The sequence below is a fragment of the Artemia sp. Qi Xiang Cuo genome, chromosome 5 (assembly GCF_049724085.1).
Source record: "Artemia sp. Qi Xiang Cuo chromosome 5, ASM4972408v1, whole genome shotgun sequence".
Taxonomy (NCBI): Eukaryota; Metazoa; Arthropoda; class Branchiopoda; order Anostraca; family Artemiidae; genus Artemia; species Artemia sp. Qi Xiang Cuo.
In genome coordinates this window covers 76,352,464-76,368,299 of record NC_142798.1, presented here as the reverse complement: position 1 = coordinate 76,368,299, position 15,836 = coordinate 76,352,464, and the positions used below count along the sequence as shown (strand labels likewise).

General features: G+C 39.0%; 1 long non-coding RNA gene across 1 annotated transcript in view; it reads right to left on the bottom strand.

Annotated features, from left to right (window-relative positions):
* Window positions 1-4,098: 4,098 nt before the first annotated feature.
* The window catches only part of LOC148952542 (uncharacterized), a 48,150-nt gene continuing 36,412 nt past the window's right edge, over window positions 4,099-15,836 (bottom strand). The window contains exon 2 of the long non-coding RNA XR_016141772.1: window positions 4,099-5,143. This is a non-coding gene — a long non-coding RNA (uncharacterized LOC148952542). The remainder of the gene's footprint in view (window positions 5,144-15,836) is intronic.

The window sequence follows — 15,836 nt, the reverse complement described above, 5'->3', positions numbered from 1 at the left end:
GGTGGGCAGAACATTTTGAGCTAGTGCTAAACCGAGATAAAGTTACAGGAAAAGATATAGAGGAAAATGAAAAAATTGGTGATACCTTGGATGTGAAGTAAGTTTTACTTTGTCAGGAAGAATTAGCGACAGTATTAAAAGGATTGAAAAATAATAAGGCTCCAGGTGCTGATACTGCGGTAAATGAGTTTTTTAGCAATTTGGTGGCTCTGAGGTTAGAAATAAGCTACTGAAGATTATGAATACAATTTTTAAAAAACGGGAAGTACCTAACGACTTTAGGAAAACCTTAATTAAACCACTGTATAAGAAAGGTGATAATAGTGAGTGTTGTAATTATTGAGGCATTAGTCTGGTCTCAGTGGGTAGCAAAAAACTTAGCAATATGGTACTTTTTAGACTGAGAGATGCTGTAAACAAAGTTATAAGAGAAGATAAGCGCGGATTAAGAAAAGAAAGGGGATGTGACGACCAAATTTTTACTCTTAGGTTAATAATTGGGAAATGCCTGAGCTATCAAACACCTTTCGTCCTTAGTTTTATTGATAATGAGCAGGAGTTTGATTCTGTTGATAGAAGAGCTTTAGCGAAGATCTTATCCTTGCATGATGTACCAGACAAATACATTAAAGTGATCATTGCTATTTACGAGAATAACACTGCTGCGGTCAAGGTAGGAAATGAGGGTAGCAGCTAGTTTCATATTAAATCAGGAGTTAAGCAGGGTTGTGTTCCATCCCCTTTAAATGAATTATTTTGATGGGTTTTGTCTTGAGGAGCAGAGGAAAGGCAATGTGAGATCACGGAATCAAATAGGAAGGAAAAAATCTCCCGGACTTATATCATGCTGATGAACTTTTAGAGGTTTTGCGAGTTCACGGAGCTAGAATAGGTTTAAAAATTAAAATTAAGAAGACTAAGTTAAGAACACTAAGGCTAGGAATAAGTGAAGATGAAAAGGTGATGCTGGTTAAGAAAAATTTGATCACGTGGACAGCTTCATTTACCTTGGTAGAATCATTAGTAAAGACGGCGGGAGCAGTGAATATAGTTAAAAATAGAAAAGCCAAGTTTCAGGGTACTCTTTCATTGTTAAAAAAAACTTTGGAATAATAAGAAAAGAAGTCTGCAAACCAAGACTAGAATTTTAGAAGCTACTGTGATGAAAGTGGCCAGATATGGCTCTGAAGCAGGGGCGATTCAAAAACTAGATGAAGATTTACTAGATGTTTTCCAGATAAATTTCCTATGACTGACCATATTTCAAAAACTAGGCTGTACGAAAACTATGGCTCAATTCCGCTTTCCAGGGCTAAAACGAGAGAAACGTTCAGATGGCTAGGGCACGTTTTGCGGACAAAGGACGACAGATTGCCAAAAATTGTTCTTTTTTGCCAACCGTCTAGGGATAGACGGAAAGCAGGTCGTCTGCGGTTCGGGTGGGAAGATGTCGTAAAGAAAGATTTAAAGGAAATGAGAACTTCCTGGGAGGGTGTAAAGAGGGAAGCTTTGAATAGATTGGGATGGAGGATTAGCGTGCGTAGCTGTGTTGGCCTCAGGTGGTTTGGTTCTCTGGTGAGTTGGTAGTAGTAGTAGTAGTAGTTAAAATGAGTGAAACTTAAATAGAATATGCAAATCATGATTGAACGTAAAAAATCCCTACAAGGAAAAGTTTGAGCTTCCATCACTGTAAAAGTTTAAAAACTACTGCGTCATTGGCGCTTTACTGAGAACAAATTATAATACAATTTTTTTTTTGTACTTATTATAATATTGAAAATAAACATAAAATTGCATTAAAATTTAATTTCCAACAGATGAGCTTTCAGCAAATAACATCATTATATATCAAATATTCAGTTTAATTTTATTAGATTCACTTTAATTTTATAGTTTCACTAAAAAATAAGAGTTTGACTACTGTCCCCTGGCCTAATTGTAAAAGTCTAAAGTATGCTGCCTCATTGGTGCTTCACTAAAAACGAATTATATACAAATATTTTCTCTTCCAGTTATTGCAGCATTAAAAATAAAAATTACAGGGAAATAAAATCTAGAACTGAGGATCTTTCATCAATTAATATCCTTATATATTAATATCAAATATCCAGTTTAATTTTTACTTTCAAAGACTGTTCATTGAATCGAATTTACTAAATTGAATTGAACTAATTGCAAAACAACGAGAAAAATATAACTAATTAACAAAATCTACAGTATTTTACATACAACAAAAACAACAAACAATCTAACTTCGTCTCCCCTGTAAGGCTCTATAACCAGGAAAGAAATATGGTAGAAACCAGAAACTAAGAAATACATCAATTATATTTTTTGATATAATTGATGTATATATTATATGTTTTAATATAATCGCAACACAAGCTCAAATAATCCCCCACCCCCATCCCTATCCTCCCCAAAAAAAATCCAAGCTAGACAGGGGATAGTATTTCATTCAACCTTCACAAATAAGCAATAGACCCAATCCGAAGACATCAATTCCTCAGAAAACCGGGGAAATCTTAATTATTGGAAAAAAAATCTCTAACATACTTTTTGAAGATCCCAAATGAGTGGCAGACCCGTACAGACTCTGATGGAGTTTTTTAAACACATATAGCTTTCAGTAAAGCACCAATGACACAGTAGGTTTTAGACTTTGACAGTGAGGGAAGAAGGCGGTGCCCAAACTCTTGTTTGCAGTAATTTTTATTTGTTTCAAGCTTTATTTGCATAATCAATTTAAGTTTTACTTCTTTAAGATTTATTTATTCATTTATATTAGTACCTGTTGTATGTTTTTTTGCTATGATTGTTTATTTAATTTCTGTTAGTTTTGGGTTTTATTTATACTTCAATAGCAAAGTATTTTTGTTCTTTTTAAGCTTGATTTGCATATTCATTGTAAGCTTTATTCGTTTGAAGACCTATTTATTCATTTATATTAGTGCCGGTAGTATGTTTTTTGCTATGATTGCTTATTTAATATGTGTTGGTTTGGTGTATCATTTATTCTTTAATAGTAATTTCTGGTCACTTTGAGGTTGAGTTATTGTAGATTTAATATCTTTTGATCTTAAGTTTCACATAGAGTTTACTTTTTTCTGAAAAACTTCTTTAACAAAAAGTTTTTTTTTCAATTAATTTATTAGTAAAGACGGTGGGAGAAGTGAAGATGTTGAAAATAGAATAGCTTAGGCCCAGGGTGCGATTTCGTAGTTAAAAAAAGTTTAGAAGAATAGGAAGAAAAGTCTGCAAACCAAGAATAGAATATTGAAAGCTGCAGCGATGACAGTGGTCCAGTATGGTTCTGAAGCATAGGCACTACAAAAAATGGATGAAGTTTTTCTAGATGCTTTCCAGAAAAAAAATGACTACGGATTGTTTTGAGTGCCCGACTGACAGACCGTATTTTAGCAGTAGGCTCTACAAAATGTGAAGTTCACTTCACTTTCTAGAACTATAGTGAAAGGAAAGCTGAAATGGCTAGGGCCCACTCTGCAGATGAAAGATGACAGACTACCAAATATTCGCCATTTTAGCCAACCGTCTAGGGCTAAATAAACAGCAGATCGCTCTCAATTGGGGTGGGAGGATGTCGGAAGGGAAATGAAAACTCCCTGGGAAGGTGTAAAGAGGAAGGCTTTGAATAAATTGGGATAGAGGAGGAGTGTTCGTGCGTGTTGGCCTCAGGTGGCTCGGTGCTATGGTGAGTTTTTAGTAGTAATATTATACAGGGATTCAGGATCCACATTTGAGAGGTACTTTGAACTGTTCTTTGTTGACTGTGACCTTTACTACAGTAAAGGTTAAAATAAGATCTTGATCTAATTTATGTAAGTATTTTGCATCGTCACAAGAACTCGTGTTCCTTTATTTGGGACGAATTTTTCAACTGAATTGAAAATCATCTTTACTGGATTGTAATTACTTGACAAAAATTGAGGTAACTGATAATTGAATTCTATTTCTTTAAAAATACAAGTTTAATTGCTAAATTCCGAGGTACCTTTTATTGTCCTTCTCTGTGTAAAGTCAGAGTAACTCCTAGCGTCTTTCAAATTTGGATAGTATACTTTCACAAGATTGTTGATAAGTAAAACTCACAAATCGCAATTTATTATAAAAATAAAAATATATGTAAAATCATTGACAAATCATTGACAAGACATGGAACTCATATGATTCCTTTTTCAATCCATTTTCCTACCATGTAGCATCAGAACATGGTGGTAATAATACACTGCTACTACAAAGTTTAAATATTAAGCTAGTTAGGTAAAACAAGTATCTTAAACGTGTAGTGATTTTCAAAATAGAACTGATGGTTTTTCTTTTTCATATTGATCAATCTTGTTATCCGCAAGAGGCGTTCAAGTCCAATATTTTACTGATAGTGTTTGATATATGAAGTTTCTAATTGTCTTCATTAGGCGTTAATAAAATTCGGAGCTGCTGAATTTCATTTCACAGGATGCGGAACACAGGAAACCCTTTGCCATCTCGCGTCTCATTGGAAAATAAGGTGGCAATTCAGGCTAGAATGTTAAAGTTACAGAAGCATAAGTCTTACGGCAGAATGAGTCTCTTTAATATGCAAAAGTGTTCAAAGTACACCAACGAACTCTATTCATCCTTGTTAATCGCTGCTGCAAGTCGCGCTCTTGTCAGCTATACTCCTGTTGGCATTATACCTCAGGAAAGTTTCAATTTTTCTAGGCTAGAATGTTAAGCTGACACAGTAAAGTGTAGTTACAGGATAACAAATGTTTTGAATACTTCAAAAAACAACTAATGGCATCTGTTCATATTTTATAGTCTTAGTCACCGCATGACAAGCTAAAGCCAGCTATAATTTTAGCATTGCAGCATAGGAAGTTCTATATCTCTATACAACCGCCATCTTCTATTTATCAGTAAAGCGCCATCTAAAGTCTTATATGTATCTTCTCTTCGCTAAAAGTAAATAGTAAATTGACGGATACTTCTCCAGTGCTTCTGCTGTTTCGTAATATGGTAGTTTCCTTCCAGGCTTTAGAAAACCAAATATTTTTGGTTTGTCCAAAAAGTAGCGCCAAATTTGTCGAAATCCAAATTTGGAGTCTGCATTAACTCCAGCGTGCAACAAGATCACATAGTTCTGTAAAAGAAAGTAAGTGTATAAAAATCAGATCATGGTGATTAATTTTCAGTTTGCAATAGCTTGAATTAAAAACAAACTATTTTGTTCAATATCATTCGGTAGTGAAACTATTCGTTGTCCGTCACAAAAACCTTTGCCGTGTTTCATGGTCAAATACGAGATCATACGTCCGACCCCTTCTATTCCTCTTTAACATCTAGAAAAAATAAGTGATTATTCCAGGGGCAAGGGTGTCGTTACAATATTTTACAGGAGAGGGGGATACTACCAGGATTTAAATGGGAATATTTCTCATTTTTGTCTTTAAATTCATTTTTTAAACTTTTCTTTTTTCCCCTGGGGTGGCCATTGCCCTTTCTTTTTGACAGGATCCTTGGCTCGAAACCACATTGGAGATACCCATCCCACCCCAACTCCCCAGAAAGTTAAATAATATAGTAAAAGTTACTATTAACTTTTGGTGGATACATTTGAATTAATAAATATCCACATAGATTGTAGTAAGTTTGAAGCAAATACATGTGATTGAGCACTTTTAGTTCTAGAATAATTTGTTTTAAAAAATCGAATTTTGTGCAAAGAGCAGGGGTTCAGGGAGAGGCTGAACCAAACTGTATATGATTCAGGATAACACTGGATATGCTATTAAAACAAACAGAAATTAAATAAGCAGATTTGTATAAGAAAGTCAGTAATTCGAGCGAACAAGGGCGCTTGGCTTAGATTCAGTGGCGTAATTTCGTTAAAATCCCGGGGGGGGAGCAAGTTGGAGCCAATTTTTCAAAATCGGGTGAAAATGACAGTAGTCAAGGTGGTCCAGGTCCAACGGGGGCCCTATCCCTTCAAATCCCGATCCTGGCGCTTGTTTTAAACTTCTTCAAGATGCAGGTATTTGCAACGTTATAGGAATTGCTTGTTACATAATAGCCAATGTTTTTTCTTTGATTGCTATGTTCATTGCTTAAAAAAACCTAAGGATGTAGGAAAAATTTCTCAGGGCTCCTCAATCAAGTGGGGAACTTCCGGTTGTAACTGAGGATGGCGCTCACGTGGGTGTTACGTAATACTTTAGATGTTTTTTTTTTGTTCAACACGTTTTTTTCAATGCATCCTTTTTCAAGATTTCTTTTTTCTTCAGGATTTTTTTATTCTTCAAGATTTTCTCTTCGAGAAATTTTCTTCAAGAGTTTTCCCTCACAAAACCTTTATAATCCGATTACAACAAAGGTTTTTGTCCGTTGTAGGGATCGAGCGTAAGACCAGAGATTTCCCCAATGGAACGACATGCTAACCACCAGGGCCAGCAAATTATACCTAATGTTATGTTTTGGGAAATAAATTCTAAGTGATAAGCTGTTTCTCTGCTCGGAGAATTCTCTGTACAGTATTGAAATCGATAGGCTATAAATCGCGTGTTTCATGTCAATTGTGTTAGGGCACACAATTGTGTAAGCTAGAATCCAATATTGTTATTGATTATTGGTCTTTAAGGCACACTTGGCTGTTACTTTGTTATTAATTTTCTAACGTGAAGTAGACAAGATTCTGTCTTGATTTTCAAATGGTTTTGTAAGACAAAAGACTTTTATTGTACATACAATTTTTATTAATAAACAATCTTACAAACATTATTGAAAGACATTATTCTTAGGGCACTGAAATCAATATTATACAGCTAGGAAAGGGTTATTTTCCACCATAAAGTCGCTCAATCGAGGATTGTCTAAGTAAATGCTGAGAAATTTTCCGTAAGCATAGCCACCACATCAAAAATATAATACTGAATGAAAACCAATACTTTTAATAAATAAATTTTGCTTTTGCTTTCTAATTTGGTCTGAGAACCTTAGCCGATACCTTAACCGGTCTGAGACTATAACCGATATAATGTATTCAACATTTTCTTGAATGAGACTTTTCCTCATCCTCTTCAACTGTTGGTTTTATATATTTTCCCCTGTGAAATTCAAACATTCTAAAACATACAAAAATTACCTTCTAAAAACAGGGCAGCCCCCTCCCTGCATTTTAGATATGGCTCTTAAGTTTTAATATCACTCCTTACTTTTAGCAAAACACTTCATACATTTCCATATCTTTTCATCTTTAGTTTTATATTTCCTTAATGTTAAAAAGGACACAGAATTTAAAACATTTTCTTCAATGAGCCTTGCCTTCTCCTTATCAGTAATTTTGCAAAATTGGCTAGACGATGGCACCCTGTGGTACCCGTCATCATCACTTAAGCGCTTTCTGACGTTTGAATATGTTTTTTTTTTATTTGAACAGTGGGAACAAACATTTCTGATACTCTATGGTAATTCTCAGCCTGTGCCAATCTGTGGATGCCATTTTGCACCCTGTGGCACACATTATCATTCCCAGACTATTTCAAACCATTTTTCTACAAGAAATAACCACACAAACCATTTACACTGAAATCGGTCGTTTAAACACAAGGGAAAATTTACAATAGCAATTCTACTAAAGACTCTTGACAATTCGCACCAACATGGCACAACGTGACTTCCCGACGGCACCCTGTGGAGAACGTCATCATCACTTAAGCGTTTTCCGATGTTTGAATATTCCGATAGATATTTTTTATTTAAACAGTGAGAACATGCAATTTCATTTTTAGATCATGATACTCTGTGACAATTCCCACTCAGTGACACTCTTTGGCTGACCTGTGGTAACCTCTGGCACAAATTATTATCATAAAGCATTTTCAACCATTTCCTACAAGAAATAACCACACAAATTGCATAGACTAAAATAGATCATTTAAACTTAAAGAAAAACTCCCAGTAGCGTTTCTTCTGATGACTCTGGTCAATTCAGGTCAGCGTGGCACAATTTGGCTACAAGAAGGCACACTTTGGCACCCATCATCATCACTTAAGCGTTTTCTGACGTTTGAATATCCCTATTATATATATTTGTTTGAATATTGGGAACATACCATTTCTTTATTAGAACGTGATACTATATGGCAATTCCCATCCTCTGACACTCTCTAGCTGGCTAGTGGCAACCTCTGGCACATATTATTATTCCCAAGCCATATTTGGACTTTTTCTTGACAATTTTTTTTTTAACTCCATTGGTCCGTGGAAGCGTTGATTTGCATATCGTCTTAGATTTTCAAGCATCAGCACACTTCACAACTCACTGTGGTAGTATCTGGATGACATGTGGCACCCTGTGGCACAAACTATCATTCTTAAAGCATTTTAAGGCATTTTCCTACAGAAATACCAATCCTAAAGCGGAGACACAGACGCAAATAGTCAGACACAAAAAGACAGACACAAAGACAGACAAACATACAGTCAGATAAACAGGGATGGAGAGAGAAAGACAAAAAGACACAGACAAACACACAAAGTCAGACAAACAAACAAACAAAGACACACCGAGACAGGCAAACACAAAGTCAGACATACAGGCACGGAGAGACAGAGAAAACCCACACACACACATAAACACAGACACAGAGACAGGCGAATACAGTCAGACACACAGGTACGGAGAGCGGAGAAAAACACACACACAAACATGGAGTCAGACGCACAAACACAAAAAACAGACGTAGAAATAGGGAAACATAGTCAGACACAATGGCACGAAGAGAGAGACAAAATAGAGAGAGAAACACACACACAAAGACAGGCACAGAGACAGGCAAACACATGGTCAGACACTCAGGCGAGGAGACAGAGAGACAAAACCACACAAACAAACAAACAGAGTCAGACACACAAGCACACAAAGACAGACACAGAGACAGGCAAGCCCACAGACAGACACAGAGACAGCAAGCCCACAGTCAGACACACAGTTACAGAGAAAGAGAGAGAGAGAGAGAGAGAGAGAGAGAGAGAGAGAGAGAGAGAGAGAGAGAGAGAGAGAGAGAGAGAGAGAGAGAGAGAGAGAGAGAGAGAGAGAGAGAGAGAGAGAGAGAGAGAGAGAGAGAGAGAGAGAGAGAGAGAGAGAGAGAGAGAGAGAGAGAGAGAGAGAGAGAGAGAGAGAGAGAGAGAGAGAGAGAGAGAGAGAGAGAGAGAGAGAGAGAGAGAGAGAGAGAGAGAGAGAGAGAGAGAGAGAGAGAGAGAGAGAGAGAGAGAGAGAGAGAGAGAGAGAGAGAGAGAGAGAGAGAGAGAGAGAGAGAGAGAGAGAGAGAGAGAGAGAGAGAGAGAGAAAGAGAGAGAGAGAGAGAGAGAGAGAAAGAGAGAGACAGAGAGAGAGAGAAAGAGAGAGAGAAACATAAACAAACACACAGAGTCAGAAACACAAACACTGACATAGAGACAGGCAAGCACATGGTCAAACACATAGACACTGAGAGAGAGAAAAAGACACAATCACACACAAACACACAGAGTTAGACGCACAAACACACAAAGCCAGACACAGAGACAGACACAAACAGTCAGACACACGGGCACGAAGAGAGAGAGAGACAAAAACACACACAAACGCAAAGAGTCAGACACATTAACACACAAAGACAGACACAGAGACAGGCAAACACAAAGTAAGACACAAATTCATGGAGAGAGAGAGAGACAGAGACAAAACAAACAAACAAACAGAGTCAGACACATTAACATACAAAAACAGATACGATACAGGACAACACACAGTCAGACACACTGGCACGGAGAGAGAGACACACAAAAACACATACCAAAACACAAGAAGCCAGACACACAAAGACAGACACAGAGACAGGTAAACACACAGTCAGACACAAAAGCATAGAGAGAGGAAGACAAAAACATACACACACAGACAAACAGATTCAGACACACAAAAAGACAGACACAGAGACAGGTAAACACACAGTCAGACACACAGGCACAGAAAGAACAAACACACGAACACGCACAAAAAAAACACGAGTACACAAAGACAGTCCCAGAGACAGGCAAACACACAGTCGGACATACAGCCACGGAGCGAGAAATACAATAAACACACAAACACACAGAGTCAGACACATAAGCACACGAAGAAAGACACAGAGACAAGCAAACACACGGTCAAACACACAAGCATGGAGAGAGAGAAAAGACCAAAAAACATAAACACAAACACACAGAGTCAGAAACACAAGCACTCACATGCTTGTACTTGTAGCAAGGTACAGGCTGTTAAGCCCAACTCGGCACCATGCCACAAGTACCTTCTGGCAAGGGATTTGGGGCGGATGGGAGGATGATGTCCAACCACGATTTACTCCTATTTCGTCCATACTTCCTGAAACCTCCCAAAGGCTCGAGGTCCCTCTTCCATTGGGACATGCCAAGATTTAGTTTGGCCAACTTGCCATTTCTTCCAGCGGGTCTAGGGGCTTAAATTCAAGGGACTGAAGGGTCAGGTACTACCTTGGGAGCGGCATAACGTGCCCAAACCATCTGAGCCTTCTGCTCTTGGCGATAGCGGATAATGAATGCTTCTGATTGCACATTGGCATTAGTTGCTCGTTGCTTATCCTTCGGCTAAGTTTGAGGTTGCAAATGGCTCTTAGGCACTTCTGGTCCAAGATGTCGAGTGAGCATTCTTCTTCTGCCTTTAGCAGCCAGGTTTCGCATCCATACAGCAGGATAGATTGAATACACGCCATGTAGACTCGAAGTTTGGTCTTCAGCCTGATCTCTCTTCTGGACCATAACGGCTTACGCAGTTGGCCAAAGGTGCTCCATACCTTGCTTTTTCTGGCCTTGATCTCATATGAGGCCCCACCCTTGATATCAATCAGTGACCCTCGGTATCTGAATTCTTCTACCAGTTCAAGCTGTTTTCCGTTTATAGAGACTGACGAATTTCTATTTCTGGAAAATTGCTTGGTTTTGGGGATACTGACGGCCAGGCTTGTCAGGATAACGCTATTTGCCACTCAGTGCAACATGTCCATGGCTTTGACACTTGATTCAGCGAGGAGTGTGCCATCGTCTGCGTATTCAAGGTCCCCTAACTTCTCATCGCTGGTCAGCTCGATTCCGTCTTCCAAACTTATGGCATTTTTGAAGACCCTATCAATTATTTGGTTGAAGAGGATCAAGGAAGCTGGGCAGTCTTGTCGCACACCGTAGGTGATTTCGAAAATCTCAGTGAGCTCTCCGTACACACGGAAAATGCTACGCGTGTTCTCATAGTAAGCTTTTATCAGGCTCACCAGCTTCGGTGTAACTCCGTCTTCCAGCATGATTTCCCATAGTAGCGGGCGGAGCACCGAGTCGATCACCGCTATAAATCCAAAAAGATTGCAGTTGTTTCTCGGTTGTTGATAGAGCACTGGTGTTGGAGGATCTGAAGTGAGAAAATATGGTCCACGCATCCCATTCCTGGGGGGAAGCCAGATTGATTTTTTCTAGTTCTACGCTCTCTTTTGGCTCTAAATTTGTTTACGACGACGAGGGCGAAAATCTTTCCGTCATGACCATGATTGAGATGCATCCATAGTTTTTCAGTCGCTCCTGTCACCCTTCTTGAATACTGGAATGATAGTTGCATCCCTTTAATCTTGGGGGACGTACTCGCTCTTCCAGATCTTCTTGAGGAGGTCCACGAGTGTGCTGACAAAAGAAGGGCTTGCTTTACAGAGCTTTGGTAGTAGCCCATCCTCTCCTGGCGCTTTATGGCTCTTGAGCTATTTTGCTGCTTTCATTACTTCTCCAAACATAGGTAGGGAGATATCGGCGGGATACCAATTTTACGGTTTGGAGGGTTCGGTTCCACTGTCCGGTGGTAGGGGAAGCGAGTGAGCTGCTTAGGTCTATTTAGAAGATCTCGGAAGCGTTCTGCCCATCGATTCATTCTTTCTCGTCTGTCTGCTAGTATTATACCCTCCGTCCTCTTTACGTTTTCAGCTGTTAGATTTCCCGTTCTCTTGAGGTCGTTAAGGATCTGGTATTGCTTAAGGGTATCATTCTTCTGGTCACTTCTTCTAGTTCTGTTGCATCATTCGCCCAGTATCTGTTCTTCTCCCTCCTAGCTAGCCTGTGAGTTTTCTTCCGAAGACGTTTGAATGCTTCACAATCTTGGGAGGCTTTCAACTTGTCCGAGAGTGCCTGAAGTGTCTCTGCTGTGCACCACTTCATGTGGTTTCCTCGTTTTCTGAGTATTTTTAAGGCTGCTTCTTGTGCGCTGCTTTGATTTTTTGCCACGACCGTTCTATATTTTTGGCATCTGAATCGTCATTCGATATTGGAGGACGCAAGGGCTTCGAACCTGTTGCTTAGCTCGAGATTGAACTCACCCTTAATTGCTTGGATTTCTAGCTTCTTTGTATCATATTTATGCGTGGGGCGTGTTCATCTTCTGGCTAAAAGTTTCTGTAGTAGTGAGGCTACGACAAGGTAATGGTCGGACCCATTTTTATAGCAAGTATCTGCCCCTCTGTATGCCCTGCAGTCAAGGACAGAGGATCGCCATCTTTGTTTTATCATTAGATAATCAAGTAGTGGAAGTATGTGGCTATCTCGGGATCTCCACGTGAACGAATGAGCATTTTTTTGTTCTACAAAAGTGTTCATAAGTTTACACATACACTCCAAGACAGACACAGAGACAGGTACCCAAACAGTCAGACACACAGGCACGGAAATAGAGAGAAACAAAAAAACACACAGAGTCAGACACACAAACACACAAAGACAAACACAAAGACAGACAAACACACAGCAAGAGACACAGGCACGGAGAAAGAGAGACAGAGAGGCAAAAAACACACACAGAGTCAGATACACAAAGACATACAAAGATAGACACAGAGACAGGCAAACACACAGTCAGAATCACAGGCACGGAGAGAGAGGGAGAGAGAGAGAGAGACGAAACAACACACACAAACATAGAGTCAGAACACACAAACACCCAAAGATACGGGAGGAGGTAGGCAAACTAACAGTCAAGCACGAAGTTTCGGAGATAGAGATAGAGAGAGAGAGAGAGAGAGAGAGAGAGAGAGAGAGAGAGAGATAGAGAGAGAGAGAGAGAGAGAGAGAGGGGGAGGGAGAGAGAGGGAGAGAGAGAGGGAGAGAGAGAGAGAGGGAGAGAGAGAGCGAGAGCGAGAGAGAGAGAGAGAGAGAGAGACAAAACACACAAAGAGTGAAAGACAGACACAGAGACAGGCAAACACACAGTCTGAAACACATCCACGGAGAGAGACAGACAAAAAACACACACAGAGTCAGACACACAAACACTCAAAAATAGACACAGAGACAGGCAAACATACAGTCAGACATAAAACACACAGAGTCAGACATACTAATCCAAAAAGACAGACAAAGAGACTAACTAATAGGCACGGAAAGAGACAGATAAATCAAAAACACTAGACTACAGTGTCAGACACACAAACACATAAAGACAAACACAGCGACAGGCAAACATACAGTCGTACACAAAGGCACGGAGAGAGAGGGAGAAAAACAAAAACAAACACAGAGACAGGCAAACACAAATTCAGACAAACAAGCACGAAGAGAGAGACAAAACACACATAGGAACATGCATACAAGGACAGGCAGAGAGACAGGCAAACACTTGGTCAGACACGCAGGCATTAAGAGGAAGAGAGAGAAAAAAACACAAACACACAGAGTCAGACACACAACCACACAAAGACAGAAACATATATAGGCAAACCCCCCGTCAGACACACATGGATGGAGAGAGAGAGACACAAACACACAAAAACACAATGTCAGACACACAAGTACAGACAAAAAGACAGACAGACCCACAGTCAGATACACAGGCACGAAGAGAGACAGACAAAAAACACACACAAACATACAGAGTCAGACACACAAACACTCAAAGACAGACAAAGAGACAGGCAAACACAAAATCAGGAGTCAGACACACACACGGAGTCAGACTCACAAAGACAAACACAGAGACAGGCAAATAAAGTCAGACACACAGGTACGGAGAGAAGTAAAAGAACACATACAAACAGACAGAGTCAGACACACAACATTCCAAATCTTTTTTACAGGATCAGGAATGGTAACTAATATTTCTATTAACCTTAAGGTTGACACTTTTTACTATAGGATATAATACAAAAATAACCTGCCTGGGTCATATCCAGATATAAAATAATATCAAAGATAATAAAACATTATTAACTGACAGTTACTGCAGCGCAGCGGCTAGGAACAAATGGCAAGCAGCTACTCTCTCCCCGTCAATACGGGTTTCTACGTTATCATTCAACTTTGCATGCCTCAGTTGATTCAGTTGAATACATATTAAATAGCCAGGATGCTAGAGAAAAGGTACTAGGGATTTTTCTGGATTTCACTAAAGCTTTTGACACAGTATGTCATTCAATCCTCCTCACAAAATTACATTCATTTGGAATATATGATGTTGCTCACGAGTGGTTTTCATCGTACCTGACTGATCGTAAGCAGTGTGCAATTGTGGAGGGTAGTGTGTCGCCAGAATTACCGGTAAAATCTGGTGTACCTCAGGGGTCGGTACTTGGACCGCTCTTGTTTATTTTGTATATCAATGACCTGACAACATGTGTTACTACAAATGCACACCCAGTACTATTCGCTGATGACTCAAATGTTCTTCATTGCTCCTGAATCATCAGAGTCTGCTGCAAAAAAGGCCCAAAAACTCTTGACGAAATATCTTACTGGAGTTTTCGTAACGAAATTCAGGTAAATGCTACAAAAAGCTGCATCACAGTCTTCACTTCTGCTCCTTCAAAATCCTCATTGTCTCACAATGTCGCACTGTCAATCAATGGAAATCCCATTTCTCAGACCACAGTCACAAACTTCCTTGGCGTATTTGTAGATTCCTCTCTTTCGTTCCAACATCACATATCCCAGCTGTCTTCAACAGTCTCACGGCAAACATCAATATTGCATAGAGCTAGCCTGCTTCTAAGTGCTGACATGATGAAAATGCTTTATAATGCTTTTGTCTTCCCCTACTTGAACTACTGCTGTTCTGTCTAGGGCAATACATTCAAATCTCATCTAAAATCATTAAAGAGATCACGAAACCGTGCAGTCAAGGCCACATATTGCCTCCCCAGGCTATACCCCTCAACAGACCTATACATAGACACTGGAACAATAGATATAACAGAGATAATCAACGTTATTAATCTGCGTTTAGCACACTAGGCAATATCCACTAAAATTTCTCAATGTCTTTCCAGGTACTTCGAACTCTGCAGAACAGTTCATTAGAGATTATGTCTCTTCTGCATACAGTACAATTTCATGCTACCGAAAAGAAGGTTTACAAGGTCTCAACACTCTCTAGTATATAGAAGTATTTCTCTGTCGAACTCGATTAATTAATCTATTTAATCCGTAAAATCATATATTACACTCAAAAAAGATACCTCTCTTACACAGTATTGAATACTGCATGAGTTAATGTTTCAATTTTTCTTTTGTATCATATCCTCTCTCTCTCCTTCTTTGACTCCACCTCGTCTCCATTTTTTCCTTTCTAATTCTTTATCCCTCTCTTATGTTATCAGCTCTTCTCTTTTAATTTCATAGTGTGATATTAATTTGTTTACCAATATCGGGTGTGACTCGTACAAGCATTGCTTTGAGTCAAAATGTTCATGTTAATTGTTTCGTTTGTTCATTTATTTAAAAATAAAAGGTTGATTGATTGATTGATTGATTGAACT